The 26651-nt window shown below is 36.6% G+C and overlaps 1 protein-coding gene across 1 annotated transcript in view; it reads right to left on the bottom strand.

Moving 5' to 3' along the window:
- Positions 1-26651, bottom strand: part of Lrrc8c (leucine rich repeat containing 8 VRAC subunit C) — a 105809-nt gene that overhangs the window by 52940 nt on the left and 26218 nt on the right. The window contains exon 2 of the mRNA XM_047542542.1: positions 10849-10924. The gene's annotated coding sequence lies outside the window, so the exon portion shown is untranslated. The remainder of the gene's footprint in view (positions 1-10848; positions 10925-26651) is intronic.

A 26651-nucleotide genomic window follows, 5' to 3' on the forward strand; every position in this document is an offset into this window, starting at 1 on the left:
AAGAAATGCTTGAATAAGCTTCTATATATCCAATGTTTTCCTCCACTATTTCTTAAACAGGTACTTTTTGATGAGAAGGTCCACAGCTCTTTTCTAATCACCAGTGGGATTTGTAATCCCCCCAAATACTTAACCACATGCCAACAATGCACCAGCTATAGTTATAATAGAAAGAAAAACAGAAAGTATCTGTGTAAAAAAGTAGCTGCAGAAATTAAACTAGAAAAAATTCTAAGAACATAAATGAGTCAGCATGAGGTATAACAGCCTTAAGGGCATCAACTTCAAAGAGAAAATGAAATTATTTTGGTTGCCCTGGTAACACCAAGATAAAATGTGGAAATGAAAATGCAGGGCTTAACATTAAGAAAACCTTCCTCAGCACTAAGGTCTCTCACAGCACAGAACCAGCACTGCCATGGCAACATGCAAATAACATGTAAACAGATTAAATGTAGAAAATATGCCAGGGGTTGGAAGCAAGGCAATAAGGACTAAGATGATCTAATAAATATTCTGTACCTTTTTTTTTTCTTTGACTCATGGAATTAACTAGTGTGATGGCAAAGGGATAGAAGAAATCAAATGACACTTCCTTCAGGGATATATAATCATGAGTGGTTTTAAAAGTTAAATGTTATGTATTGTTTCCACTTGTTCATTTTTCTCCAAATGATATAGAATATCCTCTCATTCTAGAGTTCTGGTTTTATTGCAGGAAAAGGAAAAAGAGAAAAGCAAGGCATAAGAAATAGAAACATTCTCTCACCATAGGTTTTCTATGTCTGATTTACACTTTTTTGGGGAGGAGATATTTCTCCCGTTGTTAAGGTAGTTCATATCTCAAGAACAGATTATTATGTTAATATAGTACCAGAGTAGTGATATTTTTTGTTTTTGTTGTTAATATTATTGCTATTATTTTGATGCTGGGATTGAACCTATGGTCTTGTGCATGCTAAGCATGCACTGTACCTCTGAGCTACCCCACCAGTACTGGAATGATACTCTAGAATCACTATATGAGAACATGGCACTGAAGTCAAGTTGGAATCCTCGCTCTGCTGCTTATAAACTGGGTGACAACAAGCAAGCTACTTTTGTTCCCTTATTTTTAAAGTATGAAAAAGGATAATATCTTCTTTCACGGGTTTATTGGGAACTTTGCAGAGATAATTATGATAAGAACTGATTATAGTACAATGCAGGAAATCAGTACTCAATTTGTGATAGGTACTAATAGTATCAATAGAAATAATCAAATTTGGTGTGATCAAGGGAGTTAACCATTTTTAAAAATGATGCTATTGCAGTAAGAACAATTAACAAAAGATCTGCCTTCTCAACAGAAGTTTAATTACACAACACAGTTTTGTTGACTATAAATATAATTTGTACATGAAGTCTCTAGAGTTTATCTTGCTAACTGAAACTTTGTACCCATTGATTAGGAAATCCCTATTTCCCACTCCTCCTGGCCCTGGGCAACCACCACTGCTCTCTTTGATTCTATGAATTGGACTATTTTAGATACATCATTTAAATAGAATAATGTAGCATTTGTCTGTGACTGGCCTATTTCACTTAACATAACTTCCTCAAGGGTCATCCATGTCATGGAATACTGAAGAATTTCCTTCATTTTAAGAGTTGAATAATATTATACTGTAGGTATATACCACATTTTAAAAATAATATATTCATCTACTGATGGACATTTTGGTTATTTACATATCATGGCTATTGTGAATAGGGGAGTTTATTATTAAAAAGAATAAGAATTTCTTGGTATTTGAGTCTTCAGTCCCCACTTGAGGTACCACACTAAAAAAAAAGAATTCTTCATAAAAAATGGAAGAAACATTTTTGTTAAGTGGGAAAGGAAAGACATAACAACTAATAATTAATATTATTGTATCGACGAATTGCCAGTTACTAAAAATATTATTTGTTGAACTTCTATGTTAAATCTCTGCTCTATAGAAGAAGAGATCTGCAAAGAGAGGTCAGTTTCCCCAAGTTTACAAACCCTGTGAATGACATTTGCAAAAATTCCAACTCAACTCTGTCAGATTCCAGTGTCCAAGCTGATTTCACAAGGAAAACTCTTAATCTCTAATAACCTCGTTTATGGGAAGTTTAGGCCTGACATCCATTGGCAGGAGCACCTGCTTGGGAAGTTAGCCACATGAGGTCTATATTCACAGCAATCCTACCTGTGACTTGATCCAGTCTAAAATTTCACATGAAGAGAGAAATCCAGCCTGAGGAAAGATCTTTTTTTAAAGAGGTTTAGAGGACTCAACTTCTGCCCACAAAGGAGTCACTATTATGGGAAGTACTTCTACCTTAAGTGGCGAGGAAAATGGAAATTTACCAGATCCACAAAAGCACTTCTATATTATACTCTAGGTTTCACCTGTCTTTGGTTTGATACCAAATTCTTTGGTGGAGAATGCAGTCCCCAAATATGGCCCTACTCCATTCTTCTTTGCAGGGATCTCCATGTGATTTTCAGGAACTCCGTGTAGCAAAAACAGCAAGAACTTTCTGTACTGAGAATTTGAATACTGGGAAACTTATACCAAATTAAAATAGAAGGACACTGACTACTTAATTTCCTTTTCATTGTTCTTGTTCAAATTAATTTGCTGAAATACTATTAACCATCTCTTTGTCTTAGAAAATTATCAGGCTCTTTCTTCCCTGATGTTCTAGCAAAGTGTTTTACTTTACTGCAGATAAGCCTAAAAAAGGGGTCTGTTTTCCTGTAAATGGCTCAAATGTCCATTGTTTTATTTTTTATATTATGACTGCTTTTCAGGCTTCCTCATCAGGTCCCACAATGTTTCCAGGGGCAGAAAATAGGAAACACTTTAGGTGAACTTTATGTAAAATATCCCCATGAGAACCTAAAATGTCTTTCTAATCCATGGGACTACAGGCTTATTCTGCCAACTAACACTGACGTTAAGACATATTGAAATACACATTGTCAACCACTCTGAAGGTTTAATTCTTTTAGGGGAACATGATATTTTTCTTTCCTTTTTTTTCTTTTTGTTTTTTAGTTATACATGACAGTAGAATGCATTTTGACATATCATACATACATGGAAGGGAAACAAGATTTAAGATATGATTTCACACCAACCTGAGTTCCTGGACTCACAAGCCCTTAGCTTTGGCTTTCTTTATCCTATCAAATAATGCCCTGCAGTTACTTCTATTACTGCTTGGTTTTCCATTTTATCTCAGCTTCTTCATTTAACTGCCCTAACCTTTCTCCTTTTCTAGTTTTTCTGAATATAAGTAACTCATGCTCTAGCTGATAGATTGGATATGGGGTTTGAGAGGAGTCAGATAATGCCAAGATGACTTTCATTTTTTAAAGTCTTATTTTCTATGATTTTTCTTTTTAACTGATACATACGCCCATAAAACTGTCCCTATTAATAGAGTAGCATGTAATGTTCAAGATATATATATATATATAAATTATGTCATGTTTAAATCAGGTTAAACATATTTATCTACTTGAACATCATTTCTTTATGGTGAACACTTCCAAAATCCTTTCTTCTACCTTTTTGAAATGTACAATACAGGTGTGCAAGATATTTGACTTGAGAAAAAGAAAGGATGGGTTGCTAAGGGAGCAAGAGTCTATAGAAAGAGCAGATTGCAGGCAGAAGGGGAATGGGGAGTCTGGTTACAGTTGTGCCTATTAGACATCCCAGTGAGGGTCCCCATGAACACCTGACACACCAGACAGAGTCAGGACGATCTTGGTTGGAGATAAAAACTTGGGAGTCACCAGGGGACAGAAAGTGTTAAAGTCATAAGACAGGACGAAAACACTTAGGGTGTACAGAAAGAGAGGAAAACTATCTAAGGACTTCCTGAAACAAGGAACATGCTGCCCCTAGATATGGGCATGAATACTGCTCTCTCATTTCCTTCAGGTCTCTGTGCAAATGTTGTTTTCAGAGATGCCTTGTTTACTTGCCCTACTGAAAGCATGAACACAAATTCATGCACGGCGGCAACATGCCTTCTCAGAATTCCCTTTCCATTCTCCTAAGTGGCTTTCCTCAAAGCATTACCTTTTATAAAAAATTTTTAAGTTTATTTACAGGTGTATTATGTTATATATAATAGTGGGATTTATTGTGACATTCTTGTATATGCACACAAAAGAATTTGATCTACTTCCTTCCCCAGCACTACCTCCTATGCCCTCTCCCTGATCCCCTTCCTCAACTCTACTGGTCTCCTTTCTATTTTCATGAGGTTTCTTTTTCTTTTTCTTTCTTTTGTTTTTATTCCTCACACTTTTCTTTCTCTAGTTTCTTCATATGAGAGAAAACATGTGACCCTGGACTTTCTGAGTCTGAGTTTGCTCAATGTGATGCTCTTCAATTCTCACAGCATTGTCCTTATTAGATAAGGTGTAGTGTGTGCTTATTTACTTGTGTTTCTGTCTCCTGAATCATAAGGTACATTCCTAAGAAATGGGAACTTCATTTTAGTTCATTCCTATCTCCCAGTGCCTAGAACAGTGTCTAGCACAAAAAGGGTATTCAATAAATAATTGTTGAATGAATGAATGAAAAAAAAAAAAAGAATATATGCTTATTCTGAAAGTCCCCCAGCTGCTAAAAATACATAACTACTAGAACTTAGAATAAGCTGCATATGGTTTTGGGATGAGAACCACCTGATTCTTCTGTATCATTCTGCATTCTCTCATGACACCTGCTCTGCACTAAGGGACGAAAAAGAGGAGGCCACCTGAAAGATCTGCATGGTGGTGGAAATGGAAAATCTCCTTTTTGTTATTTGGAGAGTTGGGAGAAGGAGGAAAGGATACGAGTAGGACAGAGGTATTCTCAGCCTGATTTATTCTAGCCAGGGGCTCCTTTATAATATTATTAGCAGTACTGCATTTTTTACTCCAGTTGCCTGCCTCAGTCACCTCCCGGAACCTACAGTGGAATAAGGTGTAGAAGGGAAGGGTGGGTGTTTACTAAGCAATAGCAGGGCAACAGTGCTCATGGACAGTTGAGGTTAAAATTCTCAGTGGCAGATGATCAGTAATGAGCAAAATGAGAGGGTGATGACTGTGGGAAGTTATGATGGGCAGAAGTGGTTCAAATCAGCAAAAATGTCATTCTTTAAAAAAACAAAATCATGTTGAATTTGTGGCATTCAAGATCCAGAAAATTTACCTAATGTTGTAAGTAGCATTATTCAGATCCCTTGTTGGAGTTTGGAGTTCTATTATTTTAAGAGAGGATGTGAAAAATATTAGATGGACACTTACTTAAAGGCAACAAATTCTACCTTCAAAAATATATCCAGATTATCTTTCCTTCCTTTTTTGGGGTGGTGGTGCTAGGATCAAACTCATGGCCTCAGGCCTGCTAGGTAAGAGCTCTACCACGGAGCTGACTTCACCCTCAATCACTTCTGACCTGTTTGCTATTACCTTGGTCTATCCACCTTCGTTTCTTCACAGATTACTGCAACAACCTCCGAGCTGGTTTCCCTGCTTCCATCACTGACCCTTACAGATTAATCTAAACTGAGCAGCCAGAATAATGCTACCAAAATACTGCATTTCTTCTCTGCTTCAAACACACCAGTAACTCTCCATCACACTCAGGGAAAAAGTCAAAATCTTTGCAAAAGTCTTAAAGGTCTTATGTAATCTCACTCTCAGCCCTTTCCAGTCTTAGCCCTCTCCTGAACATTCTCTTTGCTCCAGCTGCATTTGTCCTTATGGCAGTTTCTAGAACATTCCAGATCCACTCCTGCCTCAGGGTCTTTGTGCTCACAGCACTTTGGCCTGCAGTTCTCCTCTTCCTGTTTTCAGTGTTTGTGTGGCTCCATCCCTCGTGTTCTGCAGGCACTGCCGAAGCTGAATAGGAATTCGATCACTTTTTCACCATCTCTGTCGCTGCCACTCTGGTCCAAGCCTTTGCCCCTTCTTGTTTGGACAATACAGGCAAGCCAACTTAATATTAAGCCTCACTGGCCCCATTTACTTTCTTCCTGCCATGTCTTATTTTTCTCTAGAGTATTTAACACCTTTGAACATATTATGCATATTTTAGTTACTTATGTAATACCTTTTCTGTCTTCTTCGACATGAATGTAAGTCCCATGAGGGCAGTTTTTGTCTGATTTGGAAACTGTTTAGTTTTGGAGAGTGCCTGACCCATAACTGTCATTCACTAGATATTTACTGACTAACAGAATAAAATAATAGAATATTACATTATTCTATTGTAAGAAAAGTTACATAACCAAGATAAGAAAAGGAATATATAAGGCTAACAGATGTGTTAAGAGCCTGGAAGTATATGGATATGTTGAAGTACCAGATAAAAAAATGCTTCAATTTGGTATGTGACAACAGGTTTTGACTTGCTACATGAGAGACTTAGGAAGAACCTGATGTTAAATGGTCTGAATAAAAGGTTCTAGAACAAAACCTGTGATCATACCATGGAGATGTAAAACAGGGGAGTAAGTCATATCTAACTGGTGGGCTCAGTGTCTCAAAGTGGGTCCCAGCTGAGAAAGGCCTTCGGGAGGAGCCTGAGGATTTCTCAGGAGCCCACATTACTTTCTGAAGCACACAAAGGGCCAAGTGTTTCCAAGGGAAAATGTGGACTGGTATTGAAATAGGAACTATGGGTTGGAAAACCTGTTGATGGATCTGGGCTGAATTAGTTGCCTCAAATTTACTGGAGAACACCTGGGGGAAATGAAACCAGGGCAGGTAGAGGGGTGGCTCAGCCTTGGTTGTGCATTAGAACCACTTAGAAAGTTGTAAATATACTGATATCTGGGTATAGTTAAATCAGAATCCCTGGGGTAGGACCCAGGCATGAGGTGTTTTGCAAAGGTCTTGGTGTAATTCCTGAGGTTGAGACCTATTCTAGAAACATTTTTCCCTTTTTTGTGATAAAAAGTAAAGCTGGGCACCAAATTAAGATCTGAAGGAAAATCCAGAGCTTTACCTGGCCCTATCAAAGGTAAGGTCTGCTTACTTAGAATTATTTCAGTACTTTATGAATTTATTTTTTGTGCTGGGGACTGAACCAAGGGCCTTATGCATGTTAAGTGCACATGCTCTACCACTAGTTACCCACCAGCCTCTGTATTTTAATAGCATGTCTTTAGTTAATATCTACCTACATATCACCTCTTCCAAGAGCACCACATCAGGACTGACAGGTTGCCCCATGTGGACCACCCTTCCTAGGGAAGAGCATGCCACATGGACCACACTGGGAGGGGTCTTAGGTCGAAACTGCAGGGTTCTATTTTGGAAGCCTGTGGCTGTATTTTCCCATGCAGTCCAAGATCAACACTCTCCTACCTGCCTTCTCCCTCCTTCACTGCCAGGGTGATTTCTATTTGCATCTATCTCCCTCCCGCACTGTAAACTGTGAGGGAAGGGACTGGGTTGCTCATCTGGGCACTCCCAGCCCTTGACCTAGTTGTCAGAGCTGTAATGATGTTAATGGTCAGAGCTTCACACACATAGCCATGATTTACCCTCTGGAACATTTCTGGATGTAGATGATGCTTTAGGCAAAAGAACTGTAGTTCTGATGGGGCTCAAGTTTATTTGATAATTTTTTTTTTTTTGTAACACTGAGTATTGATCTTTGTTAACAAAGCTCTTTTTATATATGAAGGAAAACACAGCAACATGAGCTAACATTCACTGCAGTGTGCCTTGAAGGTGGCACCGGGAGCCTGCAGCACTTCCGTGTACTATGTTGTTTAGCCCCCAAATAGCCGTAGGCTTGAGGGACTATAAGCCCACATTTATGAAAGAAATTGAGATTTTAGAAGGTAAATATCCTGCCTGGGATTACATAGCAATAAGGAGGGGGTCTGAATACAACCCAGGACATCTGTGTTCAGAACCCATTATTTTAAGCCAATAAACCTAACATTCCATAGACAACAAAATTGAACATTGAACTGAATTCTGACTGAACATGGCAATTAGTTAAGGAGAAAGAATATTCCTTTATTCTGCAGAAGGATTTTTTGAAAACTAGGTGTGACACTACCCAAAACTTCCTACTAACTTATAATATCAGAGATACTTACTTTTAAATTTGTATTCCATTCAGACTATAATATAGACTCAGAAACACTTCCTTTTTTGGCGGTGGGGGGGGTGGTACCGGGGATTAAACTCAGGGGCACTTCACTACTGCCACTCTCCAGCCCTATTTTGTATTTTATCTAGAAACAGGGTCTGAATGGGTTGCTTAGCACCTCACTTTTGCTGAGGCTGTCTTTGAACTCACAATCCTCCTGCCTCAGCCTCCTGAGCTGCTGGGATTACAGTCACCCAGCCAGAACCATTTTCTTTTACATTTATTTGCTTTTCCATGGGCAGTAGCTCTTAACTCTGGCTTTAAATTTTTTAGATCTATACACTCTTAGGTGCTTGATAACTTCAGAGAATTTAAAGGGTAGGCTCTACTTCATCCAATATCTAAATGAGAGAACAGGCAGTCCATTTTCCTGTCAGGAAAGGGCCCCCATTTCAGCATGATGTACATACATGTTTTTAATAAACAGTTTATAGTTTATTGCTCAGTGTAAGAAACAATGATACATATGTTAAATTTTTAAATCAATTGACTAGTTTTGGAAAACTGAGTACTTCCTTAATTTTATGCATACGTGATTCTAATATAAAAACAGATGGGCTGGTGCACTATGGTGCCTGCCTGTAATCCCAGCTACTCAGGAAGCTAAGGTGGGAGGATCATGAGTTCAAGATCAGCCTGAACAACTTGGAAAAACTCTATCTCAAAAAAATAAATTAGGGAAAACATTCAGCTTTTGGTTTTTTGGGATTGGCTTATTTCACTTAGCATGATATTCTCCAATTCCATCCATTTATCTGCAAATGCCATAATATTATTATTCTTTATGGTGAATAATATTACGTTGTATATGTATACCACAGTTTCTTTATCCATTCATCTGTTGAAAGGCATCTCGGTTGGTTCCACAATCTAGCTATTGTGAATTGAACTGCTATAAACATTGATGTGGCTGCTTTACTGCAGTATGCTGATTTTAAGTCCTTTGGGTATAAACTGAGGAGTGGGATAACTGGGTCAAAAGGTGAGTCCATTTCAAGTTTTCTGAGGATTCTCCACACTGCTTTCCAGAGTGTCTGCACCTTTTTGCAACTCCACCGGTAATGTAAAAGTGTGCCTTTTTCCCTACATCCATGCCAACATCTATTATTGTTTGTGTTCTTGATAAAAGCCATTCTAATTGGAGTAGGTCGAATGTTTTCCCAGATAAGTGGATGATGATACATAATGGGGTTGGGGAGTAGGGGGGTGAAAGAAGAATGGAGGAACTTTAGATTATGTTAAAGGAAATGAGAGGGAGGAGGGGTATAAAAATGGTGGAATGGAACAGACATCATTACCCTATGTACATGTACGATTACACGAATGGTATGAATCTACATCATGCACAACCATAGAAATGAAATGATGTACCCAATTTGTATACAATTAATCAAAATGCAGTCTGTAAAAAAAATAATTAAAAATAACTTAATAAAAGTAATTATATATTATATGTATAATATATATATTTTCCTGGCAGAGGGGTATAACTCAGTGTTAGAGTGCTTCCCTTAGTGGGTGCAAGGTCCTGGGTTCAATCCCCAGCACTGCAAACAAAACAAAACAAAGATGGGGTTTAGGTGCAATCTTTCTAAAAATGAGGATGCATATTTTTAAAACACACTGATTCTGCTACCTTCTCCACTGCCACTGAATAAAATGTCTTATGGTATGAGATGTTGAGATATGCACCAGTGACCATTTGAAAACTACTGTGGCTAAGAATTTTTTAGTCTTTTTCAGATTATATTCTACAAACAACTATATTTTAAAACAGGCTTCATTCCAGGTTTCCAAGCAAACACACCCAAATAGATTAATTAACATATCAGAGCCTCAGACTGTTTTCAAATGCTATACTTAACACTGCTTATGATGTCACGCAAGTAATTTTGATTCAGTGAATATGTCAACAGGAAGGGGTCTGGCAGAAGCATAAAAATTCTGAGCAAACTAATCCTGAGTCTCAAGCAACTCCATTACCAGAAATGTTAGTTAAACCAAACAGCAGGGTGGCCAAAGAACATCCAGGAAAACCAGTGTTTTCAAGATTTGTGGTTTCCTCATATAAGGGAACTATTATGTTCCCATTTGGATGAGGCACAAGGGGGCATTTTGAAAGCATGGTATATTCCAATTCAAAAGAAAATCTCAGTCCAGCTGAGAGAAAGCAAAGGTACTCTCAGTCACACACTTGCTTTCCTGAGATTTTCTATCTCCTGCTTACCCTCAGTAATATGCCCTATGGCCTCACCTCATACAGCTTGTTTTGGCTTATAAAATATTCTAATATGATATAGTCCTTCATTCATGCCACAGTTTGGGTCTAAAAATTTTTTTGCCTTCTCTTGAAGAAGAGGTCTCCCTAAAACTTTGAAGAAATACATTATCATATTAAGCATCTTCTAAACCACAGTGGCCACGACCTATCGTGTCCCATGACAACAGTTAGGCAGATCATTCATAAAGATGTGATGTGCTCCCACTGAGGACACCAGTGTTACATCAATAGATCTTAATACAAAACTGAAAGGTAATTTTGCAAATTCTCTTCCCTAGAAATGATTACTGTCATTTTGTAATTTAAGGTGATATGAAGTCCTTCATCCAAAATAATACATGTCAACAGTGAAGCTAATAAAAAAATATTCATTACCTTGTATGTATATGTTACTTCATTCAACATCTGCATTCCCAGAACTCTAAGTTTAGTCATAAGCAGCCTCGTTAATCTAAAAAATAAAAATAAATATAAGTCATCTCTACTCACCATTTTATGTAATACAATACAATGATTATGATGTAAATTTTATAGCCAGAAAAACCTAGATTTGCAATCTAGCTCTATAGCTACTAGCTGGCGACCTTGGGCAGGTTTTAAAACTCTTTAAATTATACACCCTTAGAAACATACCTGGCAGTAAATACAATTTTGGACCTCATTATTTATTTATGAAATTATCAGCTCTGTTTCTCTTGACAATCTTTTGGATTGTGAAAAGTCCAGTTTACTCTTTGTGTTTCTGCATCTGTTCCTCATGAAAACTGCCTATAAGTACCCCCAAATTATGGTGCCCCTTTAAAACATTTACTAATTTTATCCTTATTTCTTAAGATAGGCCAGTTTCTTTAAATTAACCATCTCCAACTCCATATGTGCCTGTCAAAACCCCAACCTGACCAGTTTGGAGGTCCCAGATGAGCAATTTTCCTAGGTTCCCACAGACTGTGTGATTCTTGGAGCTTACTCAGCACTTATCATCTCTAGTGCATAGCCCAAAGTTTTAAGGAAGGCTCCAGAGCTAAGACCAATAATGAAAACATTGTAAGAGCTCCTTAAGAACAAGGGCCCATCATACCCGACACCTTACAGGTAGTTAGACCTGCTACTATGACGTTGGAACTTTTGGAAAGGCTGACTGTTTCCACACAACACAGCTGTCTTTCTGGGATCTACAGGAAGCTGCTCCTGTGGCTGAGGAAATCAGCAGCAATCTGTGGGTCTCCTGAAGAAAGGCTTCCCGGAAGCTGAGTCATGTGACCTCACGGAATAGTCACTGAAGAGGCCTCATGTTGCATTTTTACTGTTAGTTACTTCTGTGTTCATGTGCTCTTTGTGCCCTTTGCTAGAAGATGCAGCATCATGATGGGAGAGACAGTCTGTGGTCTCCCAATACCCAGCCCCTCCTTTTTTACCTAATGATTGGTAAGGACATGTTCCAGCCCCCTTGCAGGCAGGTAAGGCCATAAGGCTCTATTCTAGTCAGTGGAAGATAAACAGAAAAGATGGATGCAATGCTGAGTTGTGTGTTTAAAGAAAAGGAAGTTGTCCACATGCCCTCCTACCCTCTTCTTAGATGGGATATAACCTCAGTATTAACCATCTTCTATCAGACAAGTGAGGGATATGTGTTAGAAATGGTGGAAAAGTAAGACACAGGAAATCAAGTCCTTGACGTCATATGATTATTATGAAAGGGAAAGATACAATGTCCTTTCTTGCTTAAGTCACTGTGTGTGTGACTGTGCATGGTGAGAAGAGGTGAAGAGTCCCTCAGATAGCATTTGACATCACAGCCTAACTCTTAGTCACATGGGCTGGGCTTCCCATGCTAGGACAGGCAAATGCATTCAAGTGGTGGAGGAAGAGACCAAGGCCATAGGATGCACAGGGTGTATTTTCCTGGTATTGACTTTACTCAAAGATTTTTTGATTAAAGGAACTGTTGTATTAAAACCAACAGTAATATAGAATAAAATGTAAAATTTGCTTGCCTTTTAAAGGTAGAATATAGATATAAAATAAAATTTGGTCCTTTGAGCAGAATGCTTCCATTTCTACTCCCAAATTCCTGAAATATTCCCGAGGAAGTTACTGATGGAAAAAGTGTAAGGAATATTAGCTGAAGAGAGATTTGACAGAAGTCCAAGATCAAAACCCAACTCCACTTCTAACTGTAATATATTACATGAGTCCTCCTGCCCTGGTACTTCTGCATTTAGAAAACAAAGTCACCTATATAAATGTCCAGTCAAAACATTTTCATACACATACATATACATATACTTGTGTGTTGCATGAAGATAAAGATGACTTAGGGTTGATTTTGGAAAGCAATGAGATGTCAAGGGTCATATTCCTAGAGTAATGGCATCCATGTGGGTGTCATAAAACCAGGAGATCATGACTTGATCACTCTGCTATGAAGCCACACAAGTCCCACAATTCACACAGAACTCCCAAATGAATTTTTATCTCCTCCAGAACTTGTGTTCAAATATAATTGTTATGAAAGCCGTATTAGGAGATGGAACTTGTACTTCAGATTTAAAAAAAGCATGTATGTATGTGTGTATATATATTGCTATTTATTAATAATAATTGTGCAACTTTATGGGATACAGTGTGATGTTTAGTACATGTATACATTGCATGTTGATGATCTGAGAATGCTAATTTATCCATCATCTCAAGCATTTGTCATTTGTTTATGTTGAGTACAAACTTCTATTTCGAATCATATAATAATATCATATAATAATAGCAAACTTCTGTATAATAGAATACTAACACTCTTCTTCCTATATGGCTATGACTTTGTAAACATTATGTTATTTATATATTATAGATACTAATCCTTTGTTGAATAGATGGTGTGCAAATGAAAAAAGAGAGGTGGAACTTCTAGGAGGTGTTTAAGGTATTAATTCATGTATGAGGGTGGAATCTATTGCCTTTTGCTTGTGCGCTTGCTGTCTCTCTCACCCCCTTTCTCTTGCCCTCTTTGCTCTTCTGCTATGTGATTTCATCTATGTGAAAGCCCCTGCCAGAGGTTGATGCCTTGATAATGGACTTCCCAGTCTACACACTGTGAGCAAAAAAATTTGTTCATTATAAATGGTTGACTGTGGTATTCTGTTACCAAATGGACTGAGATAGATAAAGACCCAGGTATAGATGCCTATGTATTTGGGGGAATGCCTCCAACCTGAAAGATATAAATAGAAAAAAAATACACCATCAAAGGAACAAATGAACACACGGATGAATCAAAAGTTAGGGAAAACTACAAAAGTAGACAGCAGGAGTTCACACTTTAAAACCTCCAAACTCTAATATTTGCAGCAAGCTAGTAGTTGGTATTGTATTCATAAACACATCAGAAAAAGCTTAGAAATTAAAAATCAAACAATCAAACTATGGGTTAGATTTTAATTTTGACAAAACTAATCTTAAGTAGAATAAATATGTGGGAGAGAAACTAGAAATATGGATTCTACATCCAATATTTGAAAAACAGAAATTTTCTAAAGTAAAAGAAAATTAATGGAGAAATTATCAAGGAAAGAGTGAAATAAAATTTTCCCAACTATAGGACTCAATATAAAAATGCCTGACTGAAATGTCCAGCATAATGAATTAATAAAGACCCACACCACTGTGAAGTCCAGAACATTAGGGATAGAGAAGATCCTAACAGCTTTTGGCAGTGGGGTTAGGTCGGGTAAAAGGGATATACAGAGAAAATACAGAGCAACACTAGACTTCTCAGCAACAATATTGAATGCTAGAAGATAGTAAAAAAGTCTTTTATTAAATTCCTAATGAAAGAAGGTGTCAATCTGGAGTCAATATCTAGCCAGACTAACTTTCTAATTTGAGAGTAGAATAAATAGAATATTTCAGACATTGAAGGGCACAGATAATTTACTTTTATGTGTTCTTAAAAAAATACTAAATTATACCAAGGCAATGAAAAGCCCCTTCCCTAGCCAGGTGAAATGGTTCATACCTGTGATCTCAGCTACTCAGGAGGCTGAGGCAGGAGGATTGAAAGTTTGAGATCAGCCTGGGCAATTTAGTGTGACCGTGTTTTAAAATAAAATAAAATAAGGGCTGGGGATGCAGTTCAGTGGTATAGTGCCCCTGGGTTCAATTCCCAGAACCACCAAAATAAATACATACATAAAAGTAAATAAATAAATAAAGTTCCTCTTCTGAATTTCAGACTTGAATACCCAGTGCTGACTTATAATTTCCAACTGGATGTTCTAATAGACATTTCAAAATTAATTAAATAAATAGGTACCCAAAATTTCTTCACTTCATCCTCAAATCTGCAGTTTTCACAATGTTCTACATTTTAGTTAATAGAAAAATCTGCCATTACATTTCCTTTGGTTCAAAATCTTGGAGTCAATTTTGACTTCCTTCTTTCACATCCAGGTCTGTTCTGTCAGCAAAGTCTATTGGCTCAACCTTAAACTACATCCAGAAACTCAACGGTTCTCACTACCTGGACTACATAGGCCAAGTCACCAGCAGGTCTCATTTGGTGTACACAGCAGGTTCCTAACTAGTCTCTATGCTTCCATCTGTGCCTCCTACAATCTTCTCTACCACTATGTGTCGAAGTATGCCTCTTTGGGGAATTAGAGAAATCAAAATTATTTTCATAAAATACGAAACATTACTTGCCTTTTAATTTCATTTTCTGGTGAGTGAACAGAGGTTTTCTAGAAGCTACAGAACATGTGATAGTGAACAGATCAAATGCCAGACATAAAAGATATTTACAAACTTACACTGCTATCTGCTCACTTCATTTGTTTTGAAAAATAGTTATTTTCATAAAAATTTTATTTACATTAATATGTAGTGGCTTCATTATTATTTTAAAATAGACATTAGTTTAAAATTTCTAATACAGTAAATATCTACAGAAATAACCTATATAAAGCTCTCAGAGTCTTTAATAATTTAAGAGTACAAAGGCTCTGAGACAAACCATTGGTAAGAGCAGCTCTACATTGCAGCCGGAGTGATCCTTTCAAAACACAAGTTAGATTAAGACTCTCATTTGCTCAGAACCCTCTAGTGGCTCCTCATCTCAATCAAAATACACATGGACAAGACACTTCCTGAGCCTACCATGCTCTCTTAGTAATTCCCATTCTCCCCATCACTCAGATCTCCATGCCCTGGCTGCTCCTCCATCACATACCCACACATCCTCCTATTTGCTGTCCTGCTACTTGGATCTCCCTCCTTCAAATGTGGGTATCTCTCTCCCTCTTCCACATCTTTGCTTTATGAGCCAGATTTTTAATTGTGTCCCTTTCCAAATTCTGAAATGCTTGCAAATACTTCCCTGATCAGTAATAATGCTACTCTATATTGTTGTGCCTTTGTTTACCCTCTCTCTTCTGTCACAGAGTAAGTCCTCTGGAAAAGTGGCTGTTTTCAATCTGCTCAAAGACTAGTAGACCTGGCAGTGTGTACTCAGTGTGTCTTAAATTATCAGCACCAGGCTGATTTCAAGGGGCTATCCAGCTAACCCAGCAGGCAATACCACACTAAACCCATGGCAGAAAGCTCCAACTTGGTTCTATTTTTTAGTTCTTCCAAAGACTCAGCTTCTGTAAAAATTTGTGAAAAGGCTGGCTCCTTGATGTCTGACATGGGAATTCTTATGTCAGGTTAAACTTCTATTTTCAGAAGAGATCCACAACTGCTCTTTGCACTCAGTTGGAGATCCCTTCATTTCTGCAAGTAGTTACTAAATTTTTCCTTGACTTCCTCATATTAGCTGAAACCGCTCAATTCCTTTCATTTTTTCCTCTACATAGAGTCTGTTTCCAGTGCCCTTATTCTCTTTGTGATGGTCTTCTGATTCTTTTCCAAGTTTTTCATTTTTCTATTTGTGTAGTCCTAAGTTAAACAAGCTATAAGAACTAGTGTGACAACAAAAAGATTTATTCAGTTTACTTTTTTAACTGCATCCCAGTGTATACTTTCAAAAATGTACTATAACATTGACTTGTTAAAAAAAAGAGTCCCAAACCTGTGTGATGTTATTTACAACTTCCTCCCAGAAAGAAATTAATATTCCTAATAAAATTGCTTAAGAAATTGATTCCCATGAACTTTAATAACACTAAGACTTATTCTGGGATATTAGTTGCCATCTACATAGTCGACCAACTGTCAACTAAGAGCTCAGTGACCTTTAACCAAATTTTATTTTCTTTTGATGTCAAATCTAATAATTTTCTATCCATTTTCTTTTGCTATAAAATATTCTTATCAAAAGCAAATCTTTAGGGCCGGGAATGTAGCTGAGTGGAACAGTGTGTACTTAGTATGTGCAAGGTCCTGGGTTCAATTTCCAGAACTAACTAACTAAATAAATAATAGAGAGCACACAAATCTTTGAATTAGCTATCAAAGAACTTACCCCTTACATCAAGTTTGTTGTCACTTTGACACATATTAACAAATGAGTTTTCTTTTTTTATTTCCTTTTAAATGCAGAGATGAGTAACTTCATCCTATAAAGGTACCCTTAAAAATGTAAAAAAACTACCCTTAAAAATGTAAAAATGTGGGAGGGGTTAGTGTTAGGGTTAGAGTTAGGGTTAGGGAGGGGGGCAAGAATGGAGGAAGGAAGGACTGTATAGAGGGAAAAGAGGGGTGGGAGGGGTGGGGGGGAAGGGAAAAAAATAACAAAATGAATCAAACAGCATTACTCTATGTAAATTTATGATTACACAAATGGTATGCCTTTACGCCATATACAAACAGAGAAACAACATGTATCCCATTTGTTTACAATAAAATAAAAAAAAAGTAAAAATGCAAATGAGACAGACATCGTTACCCTATGTACATGTATGATTACACGAATGATATGAATCTACATTGGGTACAACCATAGAAATGAAATGATGTACCACATTTGTGTACAATGAATCAAAATGCAGTCTGTAAAAGATAAAAAATTTTAAAAAATGTAAAAATGCAAATACCAATATTAACAAGTCAACCATACAAAATCAGTTTTCAGACTCAAACCACATGGGCCACAATTTGTCAGTGCTCATTCTAGTCATTCTTAGAAGTCCCATAGAGACTTGCTAACCTGAAGAGAAGCAGAGCTGTTAGCAGTCTCTGGCTCAAGGTGCTTCACCATGCATGCTACTGAGATTCATGGTAGTTCTCTTCCTGATTCTGCCTTTTTTGCTGAGATATGGCAGTTTGAGCACTTAAATGTCAGTCTAAAAGTCATTTGAAAGTGCTCCCACTCTGATGGGCTTAAGATTACTTGCCTCCTAAGTTAGGAATCTGGAGAGTTGTTTGGGTCCTAATAATTGGTTAAAATTGACATTGGGGTTAAAACAGAATTCTGTCCCTCATGTGGAAATAGAATTTTTTAAAGTAATTTTTAGGATGTTTTTAAATACATGGGTAGCCTAAGTACAGAAATGATGTGTAGACCCAAAATTTCTGGCCCATGTTTTAAGTTTGAGGACTTCCATAGCTAGGGACATATCTGACATAATACAAATGTCTATTGCATTACCAAGAAACAAACAAAGATTTTAAAAATAAGGTTCAGGATAAGCCAGTAATGTATTGTTTTAAAAAGTCTAAAAAACTTGTAATATGGCAAAGGGAGAAGAGTATATGCTTTCAATGTAATACTGAATAATTATTTAACTGGGCCACCCAAAGATTATTTAGGAAAATATGCCCTTTTTTGACTTGCTGATTAATTCTGGTTAAATTCCAGACTTGTATATTTTTGTCCAGTAGAAAAGAAAATCCAACACATTATGACTTTTATTCCTTTGGAATACATTTGCTGGTTTACATCTAACCTAACAATGTTATTCTTAACATTCTTTAAAAAAATAATTCCATGAATCTTGTTTGTATCAGTTTTGTCATACTGCTGGCTCCCTCATTTATGAGTTAAATAAATCTTTGATGTATTCACTCTACATTTGTTTGAGCCATATTTAACGTTTTGAAAATTATCTTCTGACAACATCCAGAGAAGTCTTCAGTTGTCTTGTGTTTTGCCTTCCATGGATTCATTTGGGTATGCAGTTGCATCTGAATTTGCATTTGTCTTACAATTAAATCTGTAGATGGGAATTAGAGGTTTTCGGTGCTTTTGCCTGTCTGTAAGCAGTATTTTGTTTTGGTCAATGAATTCTTTGGGTACCCACTCAACGTACAGCTTCCCACTTGCTTAGAACACCTTTAAGAATGAAAGTTCCGGAGCACAGGCGTTTGTCCTGTGTTAGAGGAAATGTCATTACCAAATGGATTCATTTGAAATGAATAGCGACAGGGAAATCTGCCTGGGTCGTTATACGGGGTGTGAAGAGAAAGGATTAAAGTACACCTCTGCCTGGTCAGCAGCTGACAGTGAATAGGTCTAAATAGACCCAAAACAGACAGAATCTGCAATCTATCAAGACAGGTCCTCCACCACCATCCCTGGTGAACAAGTCGTGACTGAAAGAATGTTAACTATGGAAGGATGTCTTAACTTTTAGAAGTTCCCTTCCCTACTTCCACAGAGAAATTAACAGGACTGTCTTTTAAATTAATGAAGTTCATATTTTCCAGTTAGAAACTAACAAACACTTATGTGCACCTATAATGGAGTCTGAGAAATTCACCCTCCCCTGACACACAACAAAAAGAGAAAAACAATGCAGTTTGGAGTTAATGGATAGTGCACAGGTCACCAAGGATAATGAACAAAAAATTATGAAAATACCTTACGGTCAGCTTTCAGCCACCCTTTCTCTATTTCTTACACAGAATTAAAAATCCAAAATGTAAAGCATTTCACAAGTGCTTTAATAATACTTTACAAACAACTATGAGTAAATTATATAAAATTTGAAATTCGATTGATAGCCCCAATAATGATGACTACTCACATAAACTATTTATTAAATTTCATTAGAAAAATACTTAAATGGAGATCCAACATGGTAAACTAGAAGAAGGCTGCATTCCTTGTTATTCAGTGACTCAGGATTCAAGCAGAGGAAATAGTGTTTCTCTGGGAGGCAGTCTTTGCTGCCCACCAATCCCGTGCTGTTTACTCCCCATTCATCCACCTTGATTGCCCTCTCTCTGATTGCATACCACCTGCCTTCTGAACACAGATCAGTTGCTGACTGCTGCCTATCATCCACCATTTGCCCATTTGCCTGCCTGTTGCCTGCCCATTGCCCACCTTTCACCTATCCATTGCCTACCACCTGACATCCACCTGCTGATCACTTGCTGTTATCTACAGATCATCTGCATTCTGCCAGTGGATCACCTGCTGCCTGCTGCTACCTGGAAGACCACTGTCAAAGTACCCACAGGATATTGCCAGGGCCTGGAGATATTGGGGTATCTGCAGGTCTGGTTGCACCTGAGGTCTTTAGCTCAGTGTGCTAGTGGTTGCCATCTGGCTTCCTCTTTGCAGGGTCTCTCCTTTGTGTGAGTGCATCCCTGATGGTCTCTCTGCAAGTTGAAAGGGCACTGAGATCTTTGGACTGCAGCAAGGCAGAGCCTGGAGAAGCTGAAGCCCAAGTCCATCAGATTGCAGCTAGGTTTGCAGGGGCCAGTCTGGGAAAAGCTGGAGATTAGGGGCAGTTCTGGGGGGACAGGGAGCACAGGTTGAAGAAACTGGAGAAAACCATGCTCTCTCCAGCTCAGAGAGTCCTGAAGTGTGTGGGGACAGAAGGGACCAGCTACAATGAGTGGGAAGAAACCATGAATAGAACTTCCAAGAAACATGGGCTAACATGAAAAGACCAAATTTAATGTTTATCAGAATAGATAAAGGTGTGGAGATATAAACCAAAGGAATGCACAATCTGTTCAATGACATATCAGAAAATTTCCCAAATTTAAAGAATGAAATGGAAAATCAACTACAGGAGGCTTATAGGACCCCAAATGTACAAAATTACAGCAGACCCACACCAAGGCACATTATAATGAGAATGACTCGCATAGAATAAGGATAGAATTTTAAAGGCTGCAAGAGGAAAAAAAATCAAATTGCATATGGGGGAAACCAATTCAGACTTCAGCTGAGTTTTCAACTCAGACCCTCAACACCAGGAGATCCTGCAATAATATATATCAAGCTCTGAAAGAAAATGGATGCCAAGAATTTTATATCCAGCAAAATGAGCCTTCAGATTTGAAGAATAAATAAAAACCTTCCATGATAAACAAAAGAATTCACAACTAGAAAGCCTGCACTACCAAACATTCTTAGCAAAATACTCCATGAGGAGGAAATGAAAAAACAACAACAACAACAACAACAACAACAAAAAAAACAGCAAAGGGAGTAACTACACTAAAGGAAAGGTCAATCAAAGGTGAAACGAAGTCAAGCTGTAAACCAAAAATAAACCAAAATGACTGGTAAATACAAATCATATCTCAATAATAACCCTTACTGTAAATGGCCTAAACTCATCAATCAAAAGACAGAATGGCAGAATGGATTAAAAAAAAAAAAAAAAAAAAGCAACAATATTCTGTCTTCAAGAGACTCACCTCCTAGGAAAAGATATCCACAGACTGAAGGCGAAAGGTTAGAAAAAAACATATCACCCACAAGGATGGAGTAAAAAAGCAGGGGTTTCTATTCTCATATCAGACAAAGTGGACTTCAAACCAAAATTAGTCAGAAGGAATAAAGAAGGTCATTTCACACTGCTTAAGGGAATCATATATCTACAAGACATAACAATCATAAATACATACACCCCAAACAATGGCTCATCTATGTACACCAAACAAAACCTTCTTGATTTCAAGAATCAAATAAACCACAACACAATAATACTGGGTGAACTTAAGACATCTCTCTACAACTGGATAGATATTCCAAACAAAAACTAAACAAAGAAACTATAGAACTAAATAATATAATCGATGATTGAGACTCAATGGATATAAATAACATAAATAGAATATTTCATTGCTCATCAAGCAAATGCACTTTCTTCTCAGCAGCACATGGATCCTTTTCTAAAATAGACCATGTTATGCCACAAAATAACCCTCAGCAAATACAAAAAAAAAAAAAAAAAAAATAGAAATACTACCCTTCATTCTATCAGGTCATAATGAAATGAAACCAGAAATCCATGATAAAATAAAAAATAGAAGCTACTTCAACACATGGAGACTATACAGCATACTAATGAATGATGAATGGATAGCAGAAGAAATCAGGGAGGAAATAAAAAAAATTCTTAGAGGTAAATGAGAACACTGATACAACATATCAAAATCTCTGGTACACTATGAAGGCAGTGTAAGAGGAAAAGTATATTGCATTGAGCTCATATATTAAAAGAATAAAAAGTCAACAAAATAAATGACCCAACATTACATCTCAACGTCCTAGAAAAAGAAGAACAAATCATCATCAAAAGCAGTAAAAACAGGAAATAATTAAAATCAGAGCTGAAATCAATGAAATTGAAACAGAAGAAACAATTGAAAAAATTGACAAAAGAAAAAGTTGATTCTTTGAAAAAATAAAATTGACAAACCCTTAGCTACACTAATGAACAGAAAAAGAGAGAAAACTCAAATTACTAATATTTGTGATAAAAGGAAATATGATAGGCACTACTGAAATATAGAAGATAATTAAACTATTTTGAAAATTTATACTCAAATAAAATAGAAAATCTTGAAGACATCAACAAATTTCTAGAGACATATGATCTGACCAAATTGAATCAGGAGGTCATATACTATTTAAACAGATCAATTTCAAGCAATTAAATAGAAGATGCCATCAAAAGCCTACCAACCATGAAAAGACCAGGACTGGACAGATTCTCAGCCAAATTTTACCAGACCGTCAAAGAAGAATTAACACCAATAATCCTCAAATTAGTCCAAATAATATAAAAGTAGGGAGCCCTTTTAAACTCATTCTATGAAGCTAGTATCACACTGATACCAAAAACAGACAAAGACACATCAAGAAAGAAAACTTCAGACCAATATCCCTGATAAACATACATGCAAAAATTCTCAATAAAATTCTGGCAAACTGAATACAAAAACATTAAAAAGATAGTGCAGCACAATCAAGTGGGGTTTATCCCAGGGATGCAAGGTTGGCTCAACATACAAAAATTTTAAAAAATGTAATTCACCACATCAATAGACTTAATCATATGATTATATCAATAGATGCAGAAAAAGCATGTGAAAAAATATGGCACCTCCCATTTTCAAAACACTAAAAAAAAAAACTAGGGATAGAAGGAATATACTTCAACCTTGTAAAAGCCATATATGCTAAACCCAAGGCCAACATCATTATAAATGGAGAAAAATTGGAAGTATTCCTTCTATAAGCTTGAACAAGACAGGGATACCCTCTTTCACCACTTCTATTCAACACAGTCCTTGAAACTCTAGACAAAGCAATCATATGAAACAAAAGTGTTATACAGAGTGAATGCAACTCCTATTAAAACCCCAATCACATTATTCATAGAACTAGAAAAAGCAATCATGAAATTCATTTGGAAAAATAAGAGACTCAGGGCTGGGGTTGTAGCTTAGTGGTGGAGTGTGTGCCTAGCATGTGTGAGGTGCTGGGTTTGATTCTCAGCACCAAATATAAATAAGCAAATATAAAATAAAGGTTCATTGATAACTTTTTAAACAATGCCCATTAAAAATAAATAAATAAATAAAAAATAAGAGACCCAGAATAGCCAAAGCAATCCTTAACAAGAAGAGTAAAACAGGAGGCCTCACAATACCAGACCTTAAACTATACTATGACCAATAGTAACAAAAACAGCATGATACTAGCACCAAAATAGACACGAAGACCAACTGTACAAAACAGAAGACACAGAGACAAACCTACATAAATACAGTTATCTCACACTAGACAAAGGCGTCAAAAACATATATTGAAGAAAAAATAGCCTATTCAACAAATGATGCTGGGAAAACTGGAAATTCATATGTAACAAAATGAAATTAAACCTCTCTCTCTCATCTGCACAAAAATCAACTCAAAGTAGATCAAAGACTTAGAACAGAGACTCTGCACCTAACAGGAGAAAAAGTAGGCCCAAATCTTCATCATGTCGGATTAGGACCTGACTTCCTTAACAAGACTCCTAAAGCATAATAAGTAAAAGTAAGAATAAATGGGATGGATTAAAACTAAAAAGCTTCCTCTTTGCTGAGAGAACATAAAGAGAGAGTCTACAGAATGGGAGAAAAATTTTACCACATACATCTCAGATAGAGCACTAATCTTCAGGATATATAAACAACTCAAAAACTTAACACCAAAAACAAAAAAACAAAAAACAAAACAAACAAATAACCCATCAATGAATGGGCTAAGGAACTGAACAGACACTTCATAGAAGAAGAAACACAATTGATCAACAAACATGAAAAAATGTTCACCATCTCTAGCAATTAGAGAAATGCAAATCAGAGTTACACTGAGATTCCATCTCAGTCCAGTCAGAATGGCAATCATGAAGAATACAAGCAACAGTAGACATTGTCAAGGATGTAGGGGCAAAAGGCCCAGTAATACATTGCTGGTGAAACTGCAAATAGGTGCAACCACTGTGGAAAACAGTATGGAGATTCCTTAGAAAATTTGCAATGGAACCACCATTTGACCCACTTATCCCACTCCTCGGTTTATACCCAAAGGACTTAAAATCAGCATACTACAATGACATAGCCACATCAGTGTTTATAGCAGCTAAATTCACAATAGCTAAACTATGGAATCAACCTAAATGCCCTTCAACAGATAACTGGAAAAGAAAGTGTGGTACATATATACAATGGAATATTACTCAGTCTTAAAGAAGAATGAAATGATGGCATTTACTTGTAAATGGATGCAACTAAAGAATATCATGCTAAGTGAAATAAATCAACCCCAAAAAACCAAAGGCCAAATTTTCTCTCTGATAAATGGATGCTGATCCATGGTGGGGTTGGGGGGTAGGGAAGAATAAAGGAACTTTGGATTGTTCCTTTATTAGGGAAGTGAGGGGAGAGATGGGGTGTAGGGATGGGAAGGACAGTAGAATGAGACATACATTATTACCCTATACACATGTATGATTACACTACTGGCATGTCCAGTCAGAGGAATGAGAAGCTGTGCTCCATTTGTGTACAATGGGTCAAAATGCATTCTGCTGTCATGTATAACTAATCAGAACAAATTAAAAAGAAAGAAAGGAAGAAGGAAAGAAAGGAAGGAAGGAAGGAAGGAAGGAAGGAAGGAAGGAAGGAAGGAAGGAAGGAAGGAAGGAAAAAGCAAGCAAGAAAGAAGGACATCTTTAAATAGTAAAAAAAAAAGATAATTAAATGTCTTAGCAGTTATTTTATTGTAGTTTGGGATATGATGCAAAATTATACCTTATTTACATCAAAATGTCCAATTCTACTTCTACATTTTAATCCAAGAGAAATGAAGTATATCCACAGAAAAACTTTCTCATAAATGTTTATAGAAGCATTACTTAGAAGAGCCCCAAAGTGGAAACAAACTCAATGTTTATCAGCTAATGAAGGGATAAACAACATGTGGTATGCCCATGCAATGTAATAGTATTTGACAATAAAATAAATGGAGTAGTCATTCATGCTACAACATGGAAAACCTCAAATGTATGCTAAGTGAAAGAAGCTAGTAACAAAAACCACTTATTATATCATATTATTTGTATGAAATGTCCAGAATAGGCAAATCTATGGAGATAGAAAATAGATTAGTGGCTGCTTAGAGCCTTGGAGAAATAGATATGATTGGGAATGGGGAAATCTGTATAATGGGTACAGGTTTCTTTTGGGGTGATGAAATGTTCTAAAACTAGATTATGGTGATGCTCATACAATTCTATAATTATATTAAAAACCGATGAGTTAGTTACACATTGTAGACTAACATGATGATATCTAAACTTTATCTCAATAAAGCTGTGAAAATGTGTTTTAGTTCAAGTACTTTAGTTCATCCTACTGTTCTCTGATAGGATGCCCATTTAAGTGGATTGTGTTAACTTGCTTGTAGCTCAACAACATTGAATTGTAATTAGTGGCTGTTTCTTTAATGGTTATAAATGTTAGGCAATGCTGTAATGTGAAATAATGGGATGTCACAATTCTCTAATAAGCCTGTTGTTTACAGTGTGTGTGTGTGTGTGTGTGTGTGTGTGTGTGTGATGCTAGGGATTGAAACCAGGGCCTTCCATGTGCATGCTAAGCAAGCACTCTGCCACTGAGCTATACCCCTAGCCCTGAAAAGTTTTCAATATGAACAATGGTTACATTAGTGTTTGGTGATAAGTAAATTATAATTCAAGATAATTAACTGTAAGGCAAGTAGTAATATTAAAATTAGGCAATTATGAATAATTTTTGGCAAAATAATTAGTAAAGAGTGTTAACTTATGTGTCATACCTACCCATAAACATATTTTGTTCTTCTCAACATTCAAATAAGACTACAATTCTTTTCTTGTAATATGCTTTATAAAACTAGTTGAATCTTTAAAAACTGAAGTTTAAGACTTTAAAAAAATTGTCATCCACCATGGTGATCACTAATCACTAAGGTGATATATATGAAAAATAACATTGAGATAAAATTACTTTTTAAGTAGTTAAGAGAATAGATAACTGTTAACTCCAAAAAAATTATTTTTAGAATTATTTTCTCAATATATTTACTTACTGTTTATTGTACTCAGATGACAAACATTACTTTTTTTTCCACATGGAACCCAAATGTGCTCCTTCAGAAGGGGCAATTAGTTTTCCTGCTTTCCTGTTGCCTTTTGGTATTTCAAATTGTAAATAACTACAATCAAACAAGTGCACTAATAAAGGGTTCTAGTCTTGGGAGAGATTAAAATTCTAACACTTCTCATATACTTTCTGATACAGTTATTAGTTAACAAGCCAGTTGATACTGTGGCCTTCTCTAATCCTTGGGCATCTGTACTCTCACCTAACATCATTTAAAAATGTTGCTGTATTTTGAAATCATGTTTCAAATTTGGAGCAATAAAAAAAGAGCAGGTGCTTTTAAACCCAGAACATATTTGATA

The sequence above is a fragment of the Sciurus carolinensis genome, chromosome 1 (assembly GCF_902686445.1).
Source record: "Sciurus carolinensis chromosome 1, mSciCar1.2, whole genome shotgun sequence".
NCBI lineage: Eukaryota > Metazoa > Chordata > Mammalia > Rodentia > Sciuridae > Sciurus > Sciurus carolinensis.